At 42.8% G+C, this 21,487-nt stretch overlaps 1 long non-coding RNA gene across 2 annotated transcripts; it reads left to right on the forward strand.

The window, feature by feature from the left end:
* Window positions 1-1,064: 1,064 nt before the first annotated feature.
* Window positions 1,065-4,022, forward strand: LOC120570250. Of its 2 annotated transcripts, XR_005641039.1 has the most exons (5): window positions 1,065-1,090; window positions 2,497-2,572; window positions 3,162-3,307; window positions 3,445-3,572; window positions 3,714-4,022. It is a non-coding gene; the product is annotated as an uncharacterized LOC120570250 (long non-coding RNA). The 2 variants fall into 2 exon arrangements; XR_005641038.1 differs by lacking the exon at window positions 1,065-1,090 and having other exon boundaries at window positions 2,223-2,572.
* Window positions 4,023-21,487: the final 17,465 nt, after the last annotated feature.

Here is a 21,487-nt window from a genome sequence, read left to right on the forward strand (position 1 = left end):
GAATAGACATTCATAATGTAAAGTTGTGTCTTTTTATTATTATTTACAATAACTGAAATCATTTTGAATGGTCACAAAAAAGATGAGACAATTATGTCATGTTGAAAACTCCAGATCAAAAGACTAAACTACAGTAAAAGTATAAAAACAACAGTAACATTATAAGCTTAGAAAAAGGGTGGGTGGGGATGGAGAGAATGTGTTTAGCATGTCTCTAAGAACAGGTGTTATCAGGGGTGGCAAGCTACAGGGTATTGATCAGTGCAAGAGACATAAACCATAACCATATACTCTTAATGACCACTAGGGGTGTTAAAGACTATTTTTCAATTTGTCCGGAAATTATCCGGCGTTTCTGAAGTTTGAAGCTACATTGAGTGAAATACAGCCCTCTCATTCCATTAAATGGGGCCACTGTTGACGCAGCAGGATTTCGTTAAAAAAAATGCAACCACAAAACAATGGTATAACTTTTGCTGACATCATCCAGAAAGTGTATTATCTGGGGTTAAATCTTTAGTGAGTTACTTTTTTGTATTAATTAAACGTTTCTTACATTCAAACCATTGCAAAATCAGTTGATATAAAGGTAATTAAGACTTTTAGCTCCACAAAACTCTCTGTATTTCTTAGTATGGCTATGTTGAGAAATTGGTGTCGTTCAGTGGCTTTTCGAAAGCACAAACTCAAGTGAATTTGTAAATCTCTGTCCTCCTTGGTTATAAGCAACTGTGTTGAGGAGGGGTGTGGGTGGTGCGCAATAACCAAAGGCTTGTGTCATGTGGATGCAACGACTGTGTTGTTTTCATTACTTTGAATTCCTCATGCACTCTTAAAAATACTGGGTTATTTTATTAACCCAACCACTGGGTTGAGGCTGTTTAACCCTGTATTATGTATATTCAACCCATATTGGGTTACTTTCAGTAACCCAGTAGTTGGGTTAATGGTTTTGGACTGTGCCTTGATCTGAATAACCCAACCAATGGTCATTTTAACCCAGTGGTTTGGTTACATTCAAGTTTGGGATCCTCCTTCCGGGGGTTTTTTCTTTTCTCCGAGGCGGAGAACACTTTTGGAAACACTGAAGGTTTGTCATTTCTCATTTTTTTAGAAAACTACCTCTGTCTTCAACAGAAACACGAGCTTTGCTAGTTGTTAGTTATAATATATATAATAATAATCATTATTTCCATAACGGGACAGCCTGTAGAACTTTATTTTTTGGCTCTACCTACTTCCCAAACCACCCCTACCAACTTCTAAGAAAATAACTAAAACAATTAAAGAAGCGTTGAATTAAATAATATACTTTAATTTTTCTCAAATAACTTAATTTATTTCCTTTTTCTTGTTTTTTTTTTTTTTTTTTTTTTTTTTTTTTTTTTGGGTTGTTTTTTTGTCTAGAATAATTTTTAACTAAATTATTTCTATTAATACTATTATTTTTTAGTTATTTTAGATAAATAAAAGCTTTAAAGTTTTAAAGTAATATAGTTATTGTGTAATTATTTTATAATATAATATTTATAAAAAAGTGAAGCTTTTTTTTTTTTTTTTTTACATAAAAAAAAAGTATTATTTTAAAATATTTTTTTTTTTTTGGGTGAAAATTATAAAAAAAATAAAATAAAATGAAATATTATAATTTTTTAAAAAAAAGAAAAAAAGCTAACCTTCCCACCCCAGCCTATAGCTAGTACTCGCCTCACAAAACAAACATATCACTCCCAAAAAACAAAAACAGCTGATAAACAAAGAGGGAAGCAAAAAAAAAAAGAAATAGTTAATAAAAAAAAAACTACATTAATTTAAAAAAAAAAACAATGTTAGGCGGTTACTTGTTTCATTTTTTATTTTTTTTTGTTTTTGTAGAGAGGAGGGGTGTTTTAGCTCAGATAATACTAGTAAAAAAAGTTTTTTATCTTACTAAATAAATAAGTACAAAAGGGCAAGGTATGTTAGGTATGTTTGATGTTAAATATGGTTATTATTGTGTAGTTTTTTATATTGGGTTATAATAATTATTATTTTAAATACTATTTTTTTTTATTTCTTGAGGGGTGGGAAAAAAAAAAAAGTATTTATATATATGTGTGTGTGTGGGGGGGGAGAAAAAAAAAATATTAATAAAAATATTATTATAATTATTAAAAAAAATAAAAAAAAAAACACTAAGCCCAAAGGCGAAAGTAGCGCTAATGGCTTGACTCATCCTGTAAGCTAGCTAGTAGCTAGTACAGAGCGAAGCATTGAAGGTGCATTGCACGCATTCTGTTGACAAAGTAATTTGTGTTTAGTGCAGTTAACACACTTTGTAGAAATACCACATTGTGTTTTTAAGTGATTATGAAAAGACCACTAGCTAGCTAGCTACATGGCACTAGATTACAGCAACTTCGTTATATTTTCACTAGACAGACTGACAGACTGACTGCAAAATACACTTCCATACATTGATTGAACATTAACAGATCTTGTTCTTCTCCCCTATAGCGATTGAATATGGAGGACTTTGTTAAACTAAAGTTAACAGAACGGCAACTTCTTGAGCTGATTGACACTTTTGCAGGTAAATATGTTATATTGTTGTACTATATGCCTATTATTAATATTATTGAATATGTCAACATTTAAAAAAATGAGTTACCCTATCCTCATGCATCCCCAATGAAGTTGTAGGCTACACAATACTCCATTTTGTTTAGATGTACATCTTGACATGTAAGAGCATTATGTAAAAGAATCCAACACTCTATATGTGCCACTGAAGACCATGCCTCCCTAAACAGAATCCCATTTTGATTACCCTTGATTATCACCTGTGGTCACCATTGTAGGTCCCTGAAATACCATTTCGATAGTGACAGAAATTCCACAACTATAGAAGGCAAACAATTGGCATGAAGTTTTATTAACCTTACCATGGCCACAGAATTTATAGTTTAGCTACCTCTTATTTCACCACTACACCTCTGTCTACCATTGTGCACAGCAATACTTTAAATGTAATTTTCTTATTACAAAATGTGCTCTCAATCTCACACACACACACTTTCTCTATTTTTCTCAATCTTTCTTTCTTTCTCTCTCACTTATCTTATTATTTTTGTTTTGATGATATATGATTTAATTCATTATTCTAAATCTCCCCCTCTCAGATTGTGCAGGACTTCGAGGTTCTTCATAAAGAGGCATCAGACTAAATGTTTGACCTGGAGGAGGTTCAGCGAGAAGCTTGTTCATGCGGCCCAGTGGGAGGGGTAGAAGCTCCATCTGCAGACAGAGACAGAGTCTTTGTCTCAAGGTAGAAATTATAACATCAACATAACCCTTAGATTTGTATATTTGGATTTGTGCATTATTCGAGCCATAAGCTACTCTATGATAATAGATAAATAAACTATGGTAATACTTATGTCAAACTATTTTCTTTCTTTACAGGCTCCAAAGACTACATTGCACTGATGGTTCTGCCAGGTCTGATTCCACCTGCAGTCTTCAGGATGGGCCGAAAGACCGTGAGGACTACAGTGTCTGACGCCATGAAGGCCTTCATCGATCTTAAGCCTGTGAGTAGTCCTAGACTCACACAGCCCCTTGGATCTAGTGATGCAGGTCTGTTAATGTAAAATCTGTTAGAAAACATTAGCTGTCAGCTGGTCAGAGTCTTTGTCATTCAAGTACTTATGGAATATTATTATTATTTGCAGGTCGGAGCCAACATGGTGGAGTACCTTCAGGCAGCGGAGCAGACCAGGCCATACCCCTGCACCCTGGTGTTGGGAGGCGAGGACTGCTGCTCTCAGGCATTCACCGTTCCCAGTGGGCCGGCCCTGGAGCACGACAGCGTTGTCCAAGCTGTACATGTTTGTGTCAAATGTTTTTATCAATTATTATTATCAATTTCCCAAAGCAGTGTTCCTCTGCTTAGCAGTTCCTCCAGAAAGAATGGGGGGGTGGTAGTAATGTGGCCCCATGCGTTTGTTTTTTGGAAATGCTCATGCGATAAGGGAATTCTCTCTCTCTTGTTCTTTTTTCTCTCTCTCTGTCTCTCTCTAATATTTAGGAGGAATATAAGGAGGAAATGAATTATTGTTAATTGTTGCTTGGTATTAGTCCAGTTATTTGATACTCATTTTGAAATGAGGTAGGGATAATGTGGCCCCATGCATTTCTTCTTTGGAAACGCTCATGTGATAAGGGAATTGGACTTGTTATTGTTATTCCAGTTTTTCTCTTTAAATGAGTAAATTAAATATTGTTCAATAAAATCAGTGACATTAATGAAGTGTATGCATTGTCTGTTATTAATAAATAATATATAGGAATATATAGGAATTTCATAGATGAAAGAATAACTAAATGAATGGGTCAAATATCAACCCAACAAGGGGGTCAATTTAACCCAATATTTGGGCTGGTGGGCCTGACACAGTAATGAGTTGCATTAACCCAACATTGGTGTCAGAATGACCCAGGCTTTGGTTAGGGCGAAGCAACCCCTTATACTGGGTTAAAATTTCAACCCAGTTCAAAAAGTCAAAACAACCCAGCATGTGTTCTGTCCTATATTGAACCAGGTACTGGGTTGGGAATAACCCAATTTGGGTTATTTTCAGCCCAGTATTTTTTAGTGTGTGGGGAGACCGAAACTATGCACTTACAGTTTTAAGGTCAGGAATGGAAAGATGTATTAAAGGTCTCATGACATGGTGCTCTTTGGATGCTTTTATATAGGCTTTAGTGGTCCCCTAATACTGTATCTGAAGTCTCTTTTATAGAGACCTTAGTGGTCCCCTAATACTGTATCTGAAGTCTCTTTTATATAGACCTTAGTGGTCCCCTAATACTGTATCTGAAGTCTCTTTTATATAGACCTTAGTGGTCCCCTAATACTGTATCTGAAGTCTCTTTTATAGAGACCTTAGTGGTCCCCTAATAACTGTATCTGAAGTCTCTTTTATATAGACCTTAGTGGTCCCCTAATACTGTATCTGAAGTCTCTTTTATATAGACCTTAGTGGTCCCCTAATACTGTATCTGAAGTCTCTTTTATATAGGCCTTAGTGGTCCCCTAATACTGTATCTGAAGTCTCTTTTATATAGGCCTTAGTGGTCCCCCTAATACTGTATCTGAAGTCTCTTTTATATAGACCTTAGTGGTCCCCTAATACTGTATCTGAAGTCTCTTTTATATATAGGCCTTAGTGGTCCCCTAATACTGTATCTGAAGTCTCTTTTTTTTAGACCTTAGTGGTCCCCTATACTGTATCTGAAGTCTCTTTTATATAGACCTTAGTGGTCCCCTAATACTGTATCTGAAGTCTCTTTTATATAGACCTTAGTGGTCCCCTAATACTGTATCTGAAGTCTCTTTTATATAGACCTTAGTGGTCCCCTAATACTGTATCTGAAGTCTCTTTTATATAGGCCTTAGTCGTCCCCTAATACTGTATCTGAAGTCTCTTTTATATAGACCTTAGTGGTCCCCTAATACTGTATCTGAAGTCTCTTTTATATAGGCCTTAGTGGTCCCCTAATACTGTAAAACCTTGCCCCTTATGACCTCATAAGGAGAAGATTCCCGATTGGTCCATCTGAGCTTTCATTTTCTCAAAGGCAGAGCAGGATACCCAGGGCTCGGTTTACACCTATCACCATTTCTAGCCACTGGGGGACCATAGGCAGGCTGGGGGAACTCATATTAATGTTAAAAAAAAAACCTCATCTTTAACACTAGGAAGGCCATGACGGTCATTTTGACCGTTTAGAAATGTATATGTGTAATAACTTTGCTGAATAAAAAATTACAATCCTGCTGCTGCCTGACTTTTCCTAAAAGTCTGTATTTTAATTTTAAATTGTTTTTACATTTTACATACATGGGCATCACCGATGGGGTGAAGGCAAAGCCAGAGTCGGTAACGTAGGCTACTACGGCGTGGATGGACTCAGTTCTGAATCAGAATGCAAACACCGGGCGCTCGCTCTGTGAAAGGCGCGGTACACGTAGATGGCCGGTGGCTGTTTACATGTTCATATAACTCTATACATCCTCGAACTGGCTGGAATCATTGCACACATCCTCTCCAAGGAGTGCACCAGCAGTCAAATTGTTCGGAGGAAGTTCATGCAGCGACTGGCAGAGGAGCTGAGAGCGGAGTTTATGGAGGAAAAATAGAGCTGCGGGGGGCGGTCCGAGCAGCGCCGCGCACCGCAGCAGACACAAAAACGGAGGCAGTGCCAGGTTAGGTTAAAGCTAAATGTTCAAATAAGATACTTTTAATTGTTATTTGGTTGTTATGAGTTAAGTTGAATGGATTTCCACACCATATTTTTTGGGATATGAATGTATGAAATAATTACGGTTTATATGCCATGATATGAATTATTGAAACACATATTACTACTCAAATGTATAATTAAACTCGTTGAAATGTACATTTCGGTGTTATTACGATTTTCTAAAGATATCCTAACACAATACATAATACAATATCACAATTAGGTATTTATCATGAGAGATTATAGAGTTTGGAATCCGGCAGTCAAAATGACCGCTCATGGCAGATCTAGTAGTTATGGAATTCTGGCACTTCTAGTGTTAAGGTCAGAGGGAGAAACCAGGGTTAGGGTTGAAGAGATGATGAAAAAGTATTTTGATTGGCAGAGGTAAACATGGGATTCTCTGATTCCAATGAGATTAATTATGCAAGCACAGCTTTAAATTCTGTATCTCCTGAACCCAAAACTCTAGCCTCATCTGCTTCCCAGTCTACGATCATCTTCAACACCAGGTGCTCGAACTCAGAACCTTTGCGGCCGTAGGCAGGTTGTGATCTCAGGGAGCTGGTATCTGGGTGATGTCACAAGTGGCATTGCAACGCCTAGTAGACAAGGAGCAGGCTTGCATGAAAATGCAGAATTTAAAAATATATTTGTTATTAGAAAATTCTGAGAATTCGTGATTCTTTGGTTAAGACAACATAGAGATGCCTGTAATTTACACAGACACGGTTTTAAACAGCCGCAGTTGGGTTACGTTTAGTTAGTTTAGTTTATGTTTTTTACGAAACTTCACTTCTGTACACGTGAAGCAAAAGGGGACGTAGTTCCTTAAAGTTAAGAAAATAGATCACCATTTATTTTCAAACGGGACACGAATCCCAGCCTTCTGGTTGACAGTCCTCTGTTTGAATTTGAAGAGATGATCCGCTGCTTGTTTACAGGTCAAAAGATGATGCTTTGGCTTTTTCCAGTAATGTTTATGTAGGAACAATATGTGTCCAAATCACAGAGCAACATAGGAAGTGCTGAGACCGCCTTAGTAAACCTAAAATACAAGTGAACAACCACAATGATACCCCTCAAACTTACAACCAGGGCCTGAAATCAAGATCCAACCAGGTGCAAAATGGAGGTGAATTTTGCAATTGGCGGGTAAAACTGTCAATCTGGCACGTTGGCTGGTAGCAGGGGTGTCGGACTGGGGGTGGAAAGGGGACTGAGTACCCAGGGTACGTTCATTTACCAACCGACAAAAAGATGAGGATTATTCAAAGAAAAGTAAAAGAAAATGTTTTCGATATCAAACGGGACAGTTCGTGACAACGGCGAGGTTTGTGGCTAATTTACAACAGGACTGAATTGTAATAACTTACCAAAAATAATTAAATGTGTATTCTTAACAAGTTCAAGAACAATGCTGGTGCTTCCTTTGAGGCAAAACATTGGCTGGTATAAAGCCTGTGTAGCTGGTGGCCAAAACAGTTAACTTCAGGCCCTGCTTACAACCATATGGTACTAAAAAGAAAAACTGCATTCAATGTAGTCTTCAGCAAGTTAATAAGGCAAAGTTCATGTGAATGCTACAATATGGTGTCTTAATGAGCAGAGCTAAAACTGAAGTGCCAAACTCATCTCCCAATAGATCAGTGTTTGAAGGGCTAAATGACCATTTCCTTTGTTGTGTATAGTGGGCTTCATCAGACACTCAAACAGTTCCCAACAGGTCCCGAGAGATTTAATCTGCCCTCTCTATGAACAATGTTTTGCAGCCCATTAGTGGCTCCTAAAGGCGGTGTGCTGAACCCCTCTGGACAGGAAGTTTGTTCCCACCTGCATGGGTTAGTCAGGTGATGACATCTCGACCAATGAGGTGTCCCTGCAATCAGAGGTGGGAAGACAAACAAGCATCAGCATGAAAGCATCAACATGTGATGTCATCATTACTGAACAGCTGATTTGAGTTGGTTCAATCAACTCAGAGTAGGTTCATGCGCGTGCACCACCAAAATAAAAAGGCAGCATGAATGGAGCCATGATTCTACGATTCACCATGGTAACAACCCCAAACAAACGGGTCAGCAGAAATACTCATGCACACATACAGCGAGTTAAAAGAAAACAACACACAGCGGCTACTGCCAGACAGAGAATTTGTGTGGGAGAAAATTGCTAAAGTAAATGTGTATATATATCCCAATATAGTGTATATCATATTTAATCATAAGTATAGCCTAATATTACTGGTGAAATGGTATTGAACCTATAATCTATTTAATTTAGGTGCAACAGTGCGGACGAAAACGTCCTAGTCCTACTAATCCCATTCTGAGGCTGCAGCACCATCATTATCAGAATTATAATCCATAATCTTTTATTTCAAAGGGTTTACATCATTCACCTACAATACTGTGGAGCTCCTTTTAAAAACATTTAAAACACGTTTCAGAGCGAGTCCCACTCTTCTGACGCTGCTTTGCTACGACGCTACTTTACTAAAACGCGCTCGCATCACCAGTGTTGTAAAGACAAATGCCGATGGCAAAAAAAATGTACGACACAAATAATCTGCTGGGATGTAAGAGCAGAGATGGGTGACGTCAGTGATATGAGGACGGATAAGGTTATGTAGCCTAGGCTAAGTGATCGACTGTACCACTCAAATAGGAAGTTATCTAAACATTAAAATGTCGGGGTTCAATATCATCTCCCGACGTATACTCTCTGTGAAGTAAAGCAGCTTCTTCATCAACGGGATCATCGACAAAAGGGAATGCCATGTTTTGAGAAATAAAACGTTTTATAGTCTGCCTAACACGGTTAATAAACCAACATAATTATTTTTTATTCATGCCGATAACAAACTGGTCTAAAATGCGCCTGATCCAGACTGAATGAATGAATGAGGAAATGAGAGAGATTTTCTGATACCAAATCGTTTACCAATACTGCTTTAGAAGACAGAGATCTAATATTTAATAGTCCACATCTAATTTTCCTATTTTATTCTATCGTTGCAGTGGTTGTTTTAATTCCAATTAGGTTGTTAAGGATAGCCCCTCTTTTGTTCACCTTTGATTTAACCGATCTGAGCCGGGGGACAGACACCGTGCTTATTAGACTATGAGTGGGCGACTGCTCCAACGGAAGCACAGAAGGGCGCGTAGCACTGCACCTCTGATTACTAATATCAAACTTGGGTTGTCATGGTTTATGACCGACAATAGACGCGGTCAGATTTTTTGATATGAGAACGGCTCAGTCACAGGTGGGATGAATGCTGTCTCTCTCAATCAGACCAGGCATTCCCCAGAACGCCCCCCAGTTAGTCACATAGCCCACATCATTAGGTTTGCACTATTCCGACAACCAACGGTTGAAGGATGACATGCAGCTGTACATTTCATCACTAATCAGGTTTGGCAGGGGCCCAGAGAAAACTACTGAGTCTGACATTGTCTTTGCATGTGCACAAAGTGACTCTACATTAATTTTAGTCAATACGACCCATAGGAGCATTATATGAATTAATGCCCTATCGTTGGCAAGAAAATACGCCCCACTACTTTTGTTTCCCAACAGAACACGGTCCCCGGTCTCCTGGCTGAAAGTCCTGTGTTTGTTTGACCCATCCACCCCCCCCCAACCTGCTTTCTTACACGGAATTTGGCGCTCTTATACTTTGTGTCCTTATTTAATGCTGTTCTGGAACCGAAAACTCAGTTTCCCATCTCAGGGTAAATCAACTCAGACATCAGGGTTAGACTCAGAGTTTGTTAACCTTCCTACCTGAAATAGGGCCCAGGTAGGATGACAAACTGACACCAGACAAAGACGAGCACACAGACTAAATACACGAGGCAACAGGTGGGCCTAAATTTCTTGTGAACCTAAATTGAAATGCGGATCAAAACCTGCGAGGGGTTGGGCCCTCGGGCCTTGAGTTTCACATCAAAATTGTCCAAAACATCAGAAAGTGTCAAAAACGACGTAAAAGCGTCAAAACCATTCAAACAAAGTGCCTAAAGCATTGAAAAAGCGCTTAAACCGGATTTGACACCAGGCCTTCTTAGGTTTTGACACACGTGTTCTAGAAGAATGCGGTAACTCTCCAGCTGCTTCCCCCGCCAGCGCTGTCAAATGTATGCTTTATTGTTTATTTTACAGATATTAGTTTTGCTTAATGTAGTTGACATTGGACGGTGAAGATCGGAAATCAACCCACCATTCTCCCCTTCAAATGTAAACATCAAGCGCAAACAGAGGAACGCATTTTCTGCCTTCATATCCAACCCTAACTGACCTCTCAGTTTGGTTTGGTAAAGGCACCAGCATTACTTCGGTATAATTAGAAAAAGATCTTGTTTGTGTAATATCAGTACATTTGTACATTCTGTTAACATGTGATGCAGAAGGGGACGTAGTTCGTAAACTAAAAATAAAGAATCACTGTTTATTTTCAAACGGGACACTAATCCCAGTCTTCTGGGTGACAGTCCTGTGATTGTTTGATGAATTTGAAAATGCAACCGCCTGCTGGATAACATTTCATAAAAGATATTGCTTTGACTTTTTCCTCTGATGTTTATATATGTCCAAATCACAGATCAACATAGGAAGTGCTAACTATTCCTAAAAGTGTATCCTAACTATAAGGTACAAGTGAAAAACCACAGTGACACCCTTCATAATTATAACAAGGGCCTGAAATCAACACCCAACCATAATAATAATACAGGTGAATTTTGCCTTTGGTGGGAAAACTGTGAGTCTACCTGCCACGCCGGCGGGTAGAATAGTGCTCGTGCATTTCCTGTATTTCACCTTCATCAGGTAAAACATTGGCTGTTGTGGCTGCTGGCCTAAAAAGTTAACTGTTTACAATCCTACGGTATTAAAAATAAAAACTGCATTAAAACAAACTCTTCAGCAAGTTAAATGAGGCAAAGTTTGTGTGTATGCTACAGTATGGTGTCTTAATGAGCAGAGCTAAAACTGAAGTGTCAAAACTCATCTCCCAATAGATCAGTGTTTGAAGGGCTAAATGACCATTTACTTTGTTGTGTATAGTGGGCTTCATCAGACACTCAAACAGTTCCCAACAGGTCCCGTGAGATTTAATCTGCCCTCTCTATGAACAATGTTTTGCAGCCCATGGGCCCACCACCTGTGGGAGGAACCGCTGGGGTCGGGTGCGCTGCCACATGGGTGGCAGTGAAGGTCAGGGGCCTCGACGGACCAGACCCGGGCAGCAGACGCTGGCTCTGGGGACGTGGAACGTCACCTCTCTGTGGGGGAAGGAGCCGGAACTGGTGCGGGAGGTGGAGCGCTACCGGTTAGATCTGGTGGGGCTTACCTCTACGCACAGTCTCGGTTCTGGAACTGTACTCCTGGATAGGGTTGGACTCTTTTCTTCTCCGGAGTTGCTCAGGGTGTGCGGCGCCGGGCGGGTGTGGGGATACTAACAAGCCCCCGGCTGAGCGCCGCTGCGTTGGAGTTACCCGGTGGACGGAGAGGTTCGCCTCCCTACGCCTGCGGGTTGTGGGGGAAAACTCGAACTGTTGTTTGTGCATATGCACCAAACAGGAGTTTCGGTGACCTTCTTGGAGACCTTGAGTGGAGTCCTGCATGGGACGCCAGTGGGGAATCCATTGTTCTGCCGGGGGACTTCGCACGCATGGGGCAATGATGGAGACACCTGGAGAGGCGTGATTGGGAGGAACGGCCTCCCTGATCTAAACCAGAGTGGTTGTTTGTTGTTGGACTTCTGTGCTAGTCATGGATTGTCTATAACGAACACCATGTTCGAACATAGGGATGCTCATAAGTGTACCTGGTACCAGAGCACCCTAGGCCGAAGGTCAATGATCGATTTTATAATCGTTTCATCTGATCTGAGGCCGGTTATTTTGGACACTCGGGTGAAGAGAGGGGCAGAGCTGTCAACCGATCACCATCTGGTGGTGAGTTGGGTCAGGGGTGGGGAAGACTCTGGACAGACCTGGTAAGCCCAAACGTGTAGTGCGGGTAAATTGGGAACGTCTGGAGGAGGCCCCTGTCCAACGGACTTTCAACTCGCACCTCCGGGTGGAGCTTTCGTGCATCCCTGTGGAGGCTGGGGGCATTGAACCAGAGTGGACAATGTTCAAAGTTTCCATTGCTGAAGCTGCGGCGAGGAGCTGTGGTCTTAGGGTCTTAGGTGCCTCAAGGGGCGGTAACCCACGAACACCGTGGTGGACACCGGTGGTCAGGAAGCCGTCCGACTGAAGAAGGAGTCTTTCCGGGATATGTTATCCCAGAGGACTCGGGGGGAGTGCAGGGTTACCGGGGCCGAAGGGCCCGAGGGCTGCAGCCTCTGCCGTGAAAAGAGGCAAAGCAGCGGGTGTGGGAGAAGTTTGGAGAAGACATGGAGAAGGACTTTCGGTCGGCACCAAAGTGCTTCTGGAAAACTGTTCGCCACCTCAGGAGGGGAGGGGAACCATCCAAGCTGTGTACAGTAAGGATGGGACACTGTTGACCTCAACTGAGGAGGTAATGGGAGGTGGAAGGAGCATTTTGAGGAACTCCTGAATCCGACTAATCCCCTCTATGTTAGAGGCAGAGCTGGAGGATGACGGGGAGTTGGCGATTTGATTTCCGCGGCGGAAGTCACTGATGTAGTCAAACAACTCCACAGTGGCAAAGCCCCGGGATTGATGAGATCCGTCCAGAAATGCTCAAGGCTCTGGGTGTGGAGGGGCTGTCCTGGTTGACACGTCTCTTCAACATTGCGTGGAAGTCTGGAACAGTGCCAAAGGAGTGGCAGACTGGGGTGGTGGTTCCCCTTTTAAAAAGGGGACCAGAGGGGTGTGCCAATTACAGGGGTATCACACTTCTCAGCCTCCCTGGTAAAGTCTACTCAAGGTGCTGGAAAGGAGGGTTGGCCCGAGTCGAACCTCAGGTTGAGGAGGAACAATGCGCATTTCCGTCCTGGTCGGTGGAACAACGGACCAGCTCTTCACTCGCATAGGATCCTGGGGGGGCCTGGGAGTATGCCCAACCGGTCTACATGTGTTTTGTGGATTTGGAGAAGGTTGACCGGGTCCCCCGGGAGATACTGTGGGAGGTGCTGCGGGAGTATGGGGTGAGGGGGTCTCTACTCAGGGCCATCCAATCTCTTGCGACCAAAGTGAGAGCTGTGTCGGGTTCTCGGCAGTAAGTCGGACTCGTTTCAGGTGAGGGTTGGCCTCCGCCAGGGCTGCGCTTTGTCACCAATCCTGTTTGTAATATTTATGGACAGGATATCGAGGCGTAGTCGGGGTGGGGGAGGGGTTGGGGGTTCGGTGGGCTGGGGATCTCATCGCTGCTTTTGCAGATGATGTGGTCCTGATGGCCTCATCGGCCTGCGACCTTCAGCACTCACTGGATCGGTTCGCAACCCGAGTGTGAAGCGGTTGGGATGAGGATCAGCACCTCTAAATCGGAGGCCATGGTTCTCAGCAGGAAACCGATGGAATGCCTTCTCCAGGTAGGGAATGAGTCCTTACCCCAAGTGAAGGAGTTCAAGTACCTTGGGGTTTTGTTCGAGAGTGAGGGGACAATGGAGCGGGAGATTGGTCGGAGAATCGGCGCAGCGGGTGCGGTATTACATTCCATCTATCGCACCGTTGTGACGAAAAGAGAGCTGAGCCAGAAGGCAAAGCTCTCGATCTACCGGTCAGTTTTCGTTCCTACCCTCACCTATGGTCATGAAGGCTGGGTCATGACCGAAAGAACGAGATCCAGGGTGCAAGCGGCCGAAATGGGTTTCCTCAGGAGGGTGGCTGGCGTCTCCCTTAGAGATAGGGTGAGAAGCTCAGTCATCCGTGAGGAGCTCGGGTAGAGCGCACTGCTCCTTGCGTCGAAAGGAGCCAGTTGAGGTGGTTCGGGCATCTGGTGAGGATGCCCCTGGCCTCCCTAGGGAGGTGTTCCAGGCACGTCCAGCTGGGAGGAGGCCTCGGGGAAGACCCAGGACTAGGTGGAGGGATTATATCTCCAACCTGGCCTGGGAACGCCTCGGGATCCCCCAGTCGGAGCTGGTTAATGTTGCTCGGGAAAGGGAAGTTTGGGGTCCCCTGCTGGAGCTGCTCCCCCCGCGACCCGACACCGGATAAGCGGACGAAGATGGATGGATGGATGGATAGTGGCTCCTAAAGGTGGTGTGCTGAACCCCTCTGGACAGGAAGTTTGTCCACACCTGCATGGGTTAGTCAGGTGATGACATCTCGACCAATGAGGTGTCACTGCAATCAGAGGTGGGAAGACAAACAAGCATCAGCATGAACCCATCAACATGTGATGTCATCATTACTGAACAGGACTGTTTTTCAGTTGATATTGTGTCTGACAATTTACTAATTTCATCAATTGGATTTTTTAGATTTTTTAAAGTAAAAAGGGGATTCAATTAGCATGTGTAATGTGAGAGGGGTTGCTGCCAGTCACAAATCCACAGAGAATTATCTCCTCTCAGCTCTGAAGAGTGTTTTTAACTCACTGGTATTTTGGTTTTAATTCCCAAACCTTTACTGCTTTTGTTCAATCCCACAGCTTTAATAATAATATATAATAATAATAATAATAATAATAATTCCAAACTCTTTGGTACAGTGGATTTTAGAGTCCTGAAATGGACTCTGATGCGAGTGAGGTCTGGCATCGTCTATTTGCTGCGGAGCTACACCTCTCATCAGAGTCCATTTCAGGACTCTAAAACCCACTGTACCAAAGAGTTTCGGTAGCTCTGCAGCAAATAGACAGTTAGAGACCAGCTGGTGAATAAAGTGGAGGATTTAGCAGGTAAAGAGGGTTGTAGTGCTGCTGGACTACACCAAAATGTGAAGGGGCAATATGAGCAAAGCATTAAATAAGGACACAAAGTATAAGAGGCCAAATTCTGTGTAAGTAAGCTGGTTGGGGGGATGGGTCAAACAAACACAGGACTTTCAGCCAGGAGACCGGGGACCGTGTGGGGCGTACTTTCTTGCCAACGATACGGCGTTAATTCATATAATGCTCCTATGGGTCATATTAGAGGGGAGGAATAAAAAAAACTATATTGTCATATTTATTTTTATTATCCTGCTGGTTCTACTTCAGTATCTTTTGGTCCTGCAGGGTGGGTGGTGAACATTTTTTTAACATATTTTTTAGTGCTTAACAACAAGACAGCGCCAGCCAAAGTTAATCAGACTGCAATGGAAAGGATAGATGGGAGGTGGGAAGGCCCGAGGCTCGCTGACTGTTGGGCTATGCTGGCAGGCCGAGAATCTGAATAGTTACAAGTCGGCAGGGTATCAAGTAGAGGGCTAGCTGGTAACCTGCTTGACTCCGGAGCAAGGTTATAATCATTAACGAAAACGAACGAAATAATGAAAACTAGGTGGGAAAAAACATTGTCGTTAACTGAAATAAAAATAAAAACGAGGCATTACAAAAAACAATAACTAAACTACTGTAATGTCTGTTTGCAAAGCTAACTAAAATAAAATAAAATTATCGAGTAAATTTCCTTAGATTTCGTCGTTCTTTCGTCAATATCTTTCATAGAGCAAATGACTTATATATCTTTCTGACCATGACATTTCCGTAGACATGTATAGTTACCGCCTGGGAACCCAGAAATTCCGACATTCCAAATTGAATCTCCATTCCTCTCGCCTGGTATCATGGCGTACCGAAGATCGGAAGAAAGCAGCAGAGTCCTATTTGATTATGACTGTGTCAGATAACAGCAAGTGCCTCGCAGTGGAAGGTGGTAAAATATGTGGACAATTTATTACAAGGAAAAATCCCCCGAATTTGAAAGTACCCTACATTTGAGAAGCACACACAAGGAGGCTAACCTAGCTTACCTTAACAAGCCCCCTTCCCCCAAAAACAGAAGCTAACCCTAACGTTCGACCATGGATGTATGGGTACAGGGCATGGATTTATGGGGCCAGGGCATGGATGTATGGGTACAGGGCATGGATGTATGGGTATAGGGCATGGAGTTAATGGTACAGGGCATGGATGTATGGGTACAGGGCATGGATGTATGGGTACAGGGCATGGATGTATGGGTACAGGGCATGGATGTATGGGTACAGGGCATGGATGTATGGGGCCAGGACATGGATGTATGGGTATAGGGCATGGATGTATGGGTACAGGGCATGGATGTATGGGTACAGGGCATGGATGTATGGGGCGGAGGCATGGATGTATGGATACAGGGCATGGATGTATGGGTACAGGGCATGGATGTATGGGGCCAGGGCATGGATGTATGGGTACAGGGCATGGATGTATGGGTACAGGGCATGGATGTATGGGGCCAGGGCATGGATGTATGGGTACAGGGCCAGGCAGCAGGACAGAGAACACTACAGGAGGGCTTTCACTGGAGACCCGATAGCTGGTTAGTAAATATGCAGGAACACCAAAAGCGGGAGGAAACGTGGGTTAATATGTGGATTGATACTGGGATGTCTACACAACTGTGGGAGTCGACTGACTTCAAAAAGTTCGCCACTTTACTCGACCAAAGTTTAAAACACCGGTTCATATCTGTCTTCTTTAGTCTGTTGGCTATTTAGGTTTTTTCCTGGAACACGTCACTTACACATTTTGCACTTACTGCAGCATCTTGTGTAGACTGTTTACATATTTATTACCATATGTAGGCTACATTTTATGTACTGGTGTTATTGTTGAATACATATCACATCTAAAAGTGTATGATGTTTTTGTTGAGTTATTGTTACACATACTTTTTCTGACCATTTTGAATCCCCCGACAAATAACCCATATTACCAAAAAAGACTAAAACTAATAAAAACTAAACTAAAACTAAGCATTTTCAAAAACTAAAAACTAAACTAAACTAGCAAACCTTTTAGATTTTGCTGAGGGAGTTAACCTGCCAGAGCGTATCTGCACTCAAGCACACGCAAAGCAGACAGTCACGGCCACATGGTGGCTGCTCTGTGTGCGTGATGCTTGGTTTTACACAGAAAGGTGCCATTCTTCCCCTCTCCCTATGCTTTGTTTCACGCTTGCAGCTGCCTGTACAACTCTCCATCCATCCATCCATCCATCCATCTTCGTCCGCTTATCCGGTGTCGGGTCGCGGGGGGAGCAGCTCCAGCAGGGGACCCCAAACTTCCCTTTCCCGAGCAACATTAACCAGCTCCGACTGGGGGATCCCGAGGCGTTCCCAGGCCAGGTTGGAGATATAATCCCTCCACCCAGTCCTGGGTCTTCCCCGAGGCCTCCTCCCACTGGCGTGCCTGGAACACCTCCCTAGGGAGGCGCCCAGGGGCATCCTCACCAGATGCCCGAACCACCTCAACTGGCTCCTTCGACGCAAAGGAGCAGCGGCTCTACCGAGGCTCCTCACGGATGACTGAGCTTCTCACCCTATCTCTAAGGGAGACGCCAGCCACCCTCCTGAGGAAACCCATTTCGGCCGCTTGCACCCTGGATCTCGTTCTTTCGGTCATGACCCAGCCTTCATGACCATAGGTGAGGGTAGGAACAAAAACTGACCAGTAGATCGAGAGCTTTGCCTTCTGGCTCAGCTCTCTTTTCGTCACAACGGTGCGATAGATGGAATGTAATACCGCACCCGCTGCGCCGATTCTCCGACCAATCTCCCGCTCCATTGTCCCCTCACTCGCGAACAAAACCCCAAGGTACTTGAACTCCTTCACTTGGGGTAAGGACTCATTCCCTACCTGGAGAAGGCATTCCATCGGTTTCCTGCTGAGAACCATGGCCTCCGATTTAATTCAATTCAATTCAATTAAATTTTATTTATAGTATCAAATCATAACAAAAGTTATCTCGAGACACTTTACAGATAGAGTAGGTCTAGACCACACTCTGTAATTTCCAAAACCCCAACAATTACAGTAATTCCATCAAGAGCAAGCATTAGCAGTGGCTATCGCGACAGTGGCAAGGAAAAACTCCCTTTTAGGAAGAAACCTCGGCAGACCCAGACTCTTGGTAGGCGGTGTCTGACGGGCCGGTTGGGGGTGTGATGAACAGTGGCGTAATAGTCACATTAAAGGTCACAGTGACGTCGAAGGTTATCGTGGAAGTTCATGTCATAGCAGGGCACATCGTGTCATACTGAGTAGTGCTGTCCCCTATACCGGATCCAGACTACTCTGTGCGTAGGAACATCACAGCAGGCGTTGCGGGATGTAGCGTGGCGCTGCAGAGCATGGGTGGATGGCGCCGGATGCAGCAGGATGCAGCAGGATGGCCGGGATTTGCAGAGAATCACAGAGCATAGCTCTGCGAAGAAGAAACATAAGGACTCCGGGGAGTAAACTCCCCAGAGCTAGATTAGTAACAAGCAATTCTGGGACAGGATGCATACAGAAGTAACAAGTAGAGAAGAGAGAGCAGCTCAGTGTGTCATAGGAAGGAAACAGCCTCCCCTGCAGTCTAGAATTGTAATAGCATAACTAACTACGAGGAGAAGGAGGTGGGCCGGGTTAGGTGGACACTGCAACTCCTCACTCCCTAACTATAAGCTTTGTCAAAGAGGAGGGTTTTCAGTTTATCTTGAATGTTGACGGCAGTGTCTGCCCCTCGAACCCAGACTGGAAGCTGGTTCCACAGAAGCGAGCCTGATAGCTGAAGGCCCTGGCCCCCAGTCTACTTCCAGAGACTCTAGGAACCACGAGTAGCCCCGCAATTCCGGGAGCGCAGTGCCCTAGTGGGACAATAAGGTACTAAGAGCTCTTCTAGGTATGATGGTGCTTGACCATTTAGAGCTTTGTAAGTCAGGAGGAGGGATTTTAAATTCGATCCTAGATTTCACAGGAAGCCAATGCAGAGAAGCTAATACAGGAGAAATATGATCTCTTCTCTTAGTTCTCGTCAAAACACGTCGAGCATTCTGGATCAGCTGGAGAGTCTTAAGGGACTTATTTGGGCAACCTGATAATAAGGAATTGCAGTAATCTAGTCTAGAAGTAACGAATGCATGGACTAGTTTTTCAGCATCATTCTGAGACAGGATATTCCTAATTTTGGCAATGTTACGAAGATGGAAAAAGGCTATTTTTGAGGTTTGTTTTAAATGGGCGTTGAAGGATATATCCTGATCAAAAATAACTCCCAAATTTTCTGACAGCAGTGCTGGAGGCCAGGGCAATACCATCCAGAGTAGCTATATCTTTCGAAAACGAAGTTCGGCAGTGCGTTGGTCCTATCACAATAACTTCAATAACTTCCGGGTCATCCAGGATTTTATATCCTCAACACACGTTTGAAGTCTTGCTAACTGACCACTTTCATCTGGCTTAATTGACAGATATAATTGGGTATCGTCTGCGTAGCAGTGATAATTAATTGAGTGTTTCCTAATAATATGTCCTAGAGGAAGCATATATAAGGAAAATAGAATTGGTCCAAGCACTGAGCCTTGAGGAACGCCATGGCTAACTTTGGTGTGCTTGGAGGGTTTATCGTTAATGGTAACAAATTGGGATCGCTCAGAGAAATAAGACTTAAACCATCTTAGTGCAGTTCCTTTAATTCCGACTAAGTGTTCTAATCTCTGTAACAGGATTGTATGGTCAATAGTGTCAAATGCAGCACTAAGATCTAGTAAAACAAGAATGGAGACAAGTCCTTTGTCTGTAGCTGTTAGAAGGTCGTTAGTAATTTTCACCAGTGCCGTCTCTGTGCTATGATTCTTTCTAAATCCTGATTGAAAATCATTAAATAAACTGTTGCTATGTAGAAAATCACATAACTGATTAGCAACCACCTTCTCAAGGATCTTGGATAGAAAGGGAAGGTTAGATATAGGTCTATAGTTTGCTAAGACCTCAGGATCCAGGGTCGGTTTTTTCAGAAGAGGTTTTATCACAGCTATTTTAAATGACTGCGGTACATAACCTGTTAATAAGGACATATTGATCATATCTAGTAGTGAAGTGTTTACCACGGGTAACGCTTCTTTGAGTAGCCTTGTTGGGATGGGGTCCAAGAGACAGGTAGATGGCTTAGCTGAGGATATCTTTAACATTAATTGTTGAAGGTCTATAGGATAAAAGCAGTCTAAGTATATGTCTGGACTAGTCGTTCATTTTTAGCGGTCCTGTATTTAAAGATGAACTGTTAGAAGTTGATGGCAAAAGGTGATTAATTTTATCTCTAATTGTTATAATTTTATCATTAAAGAAGCTCATGAAGTCATCACTAACGGGCTAGAGGAATAGATGGCTCAGTAGAGCTATGACTGTCTGTCAGCCTGGCTACAGTGCTGAAAAGAAACCTTGGGTGTTCTTATTTTCTTCTATTAGTGAAGAGTAATAGTCTGATCTGCTTTTTTCTAAGGGCCTTCCTATAGGTTTTGAGACTTTCTTGCCAATCCAGACGGGATTCTTCCACTTTGGTGGAGCGCCACTTACCCTCGAGGTTTTAGCAGACTTGTTTCAATCTGCGAGTTTGTTCGTTATACCAAGGAGCTGTTTTCCTTCGCTTCATCGTCTTCTTTTGAGAGGAGCGACAGAGTCCAAGGTCGTCCGTAGGCAAGTCGCAGCACCGTCCCACATATGCATCAACCCGAGAGGGACTGAGGTTAACATAGAGGTCCTCTGTTATTCTAAGGCACGACATAGAGTCAAATGCTGTTGTAATATCTTCCTTAAATTTAGCTATAGCACTGTCAGATAGGCATCTAGTGTAGAAGCCATTATCTAGTTTAGTATGGTCAGGTAGCAAGAATTCAAAAGTAATTAAAAAATGATCTGATAATACCAAATTCTGCGGAAATATTATTAAATCCTCAATCTCAATACCATATGCCAGCACAAGGTCGAGGGTGTGGTTAAAACAGTGCGTCGCCTTGTGCACAGTCTGACTGAAACCGATTGAATCCAGTAATGAGTTGAAAGCAGTAGTAAGGCTATTGCTGTCAACGTCCACATGGATATTAAAATCACCTACAATAAGTACTTTGTCTGATTTAAGGACTACACATGATAAAAACTCAGAATACGGACCTGGAGCTCGGTAGACAACAACAAATATAATTGGCTGTTCTGATTTCCGTGTTGGATGTTGAAGATTAAGAACAAGGCTTTCAAAAGAGTTATAATTCAGTTTGGGTTTAGGATTAATTAACAGGCTTGAATCAAATATGGCTGCAACTCCCCCTCCTCGGCCTGA

This window comes from Perca fluviatilis, chromosome 12, assembly GCF_010015445.1.
Source record: "Perca fluviatilis chromosome 12, GENO_Pfluv_1.0, whole genome shotgun sequence".
In the NCBI taxonomy this organism is placed as follows: Eukaryota; Metazoa; Chordata; class Actinopteri; order Perciformes; family Percidae; genus Perca; species Perca fluviatilis.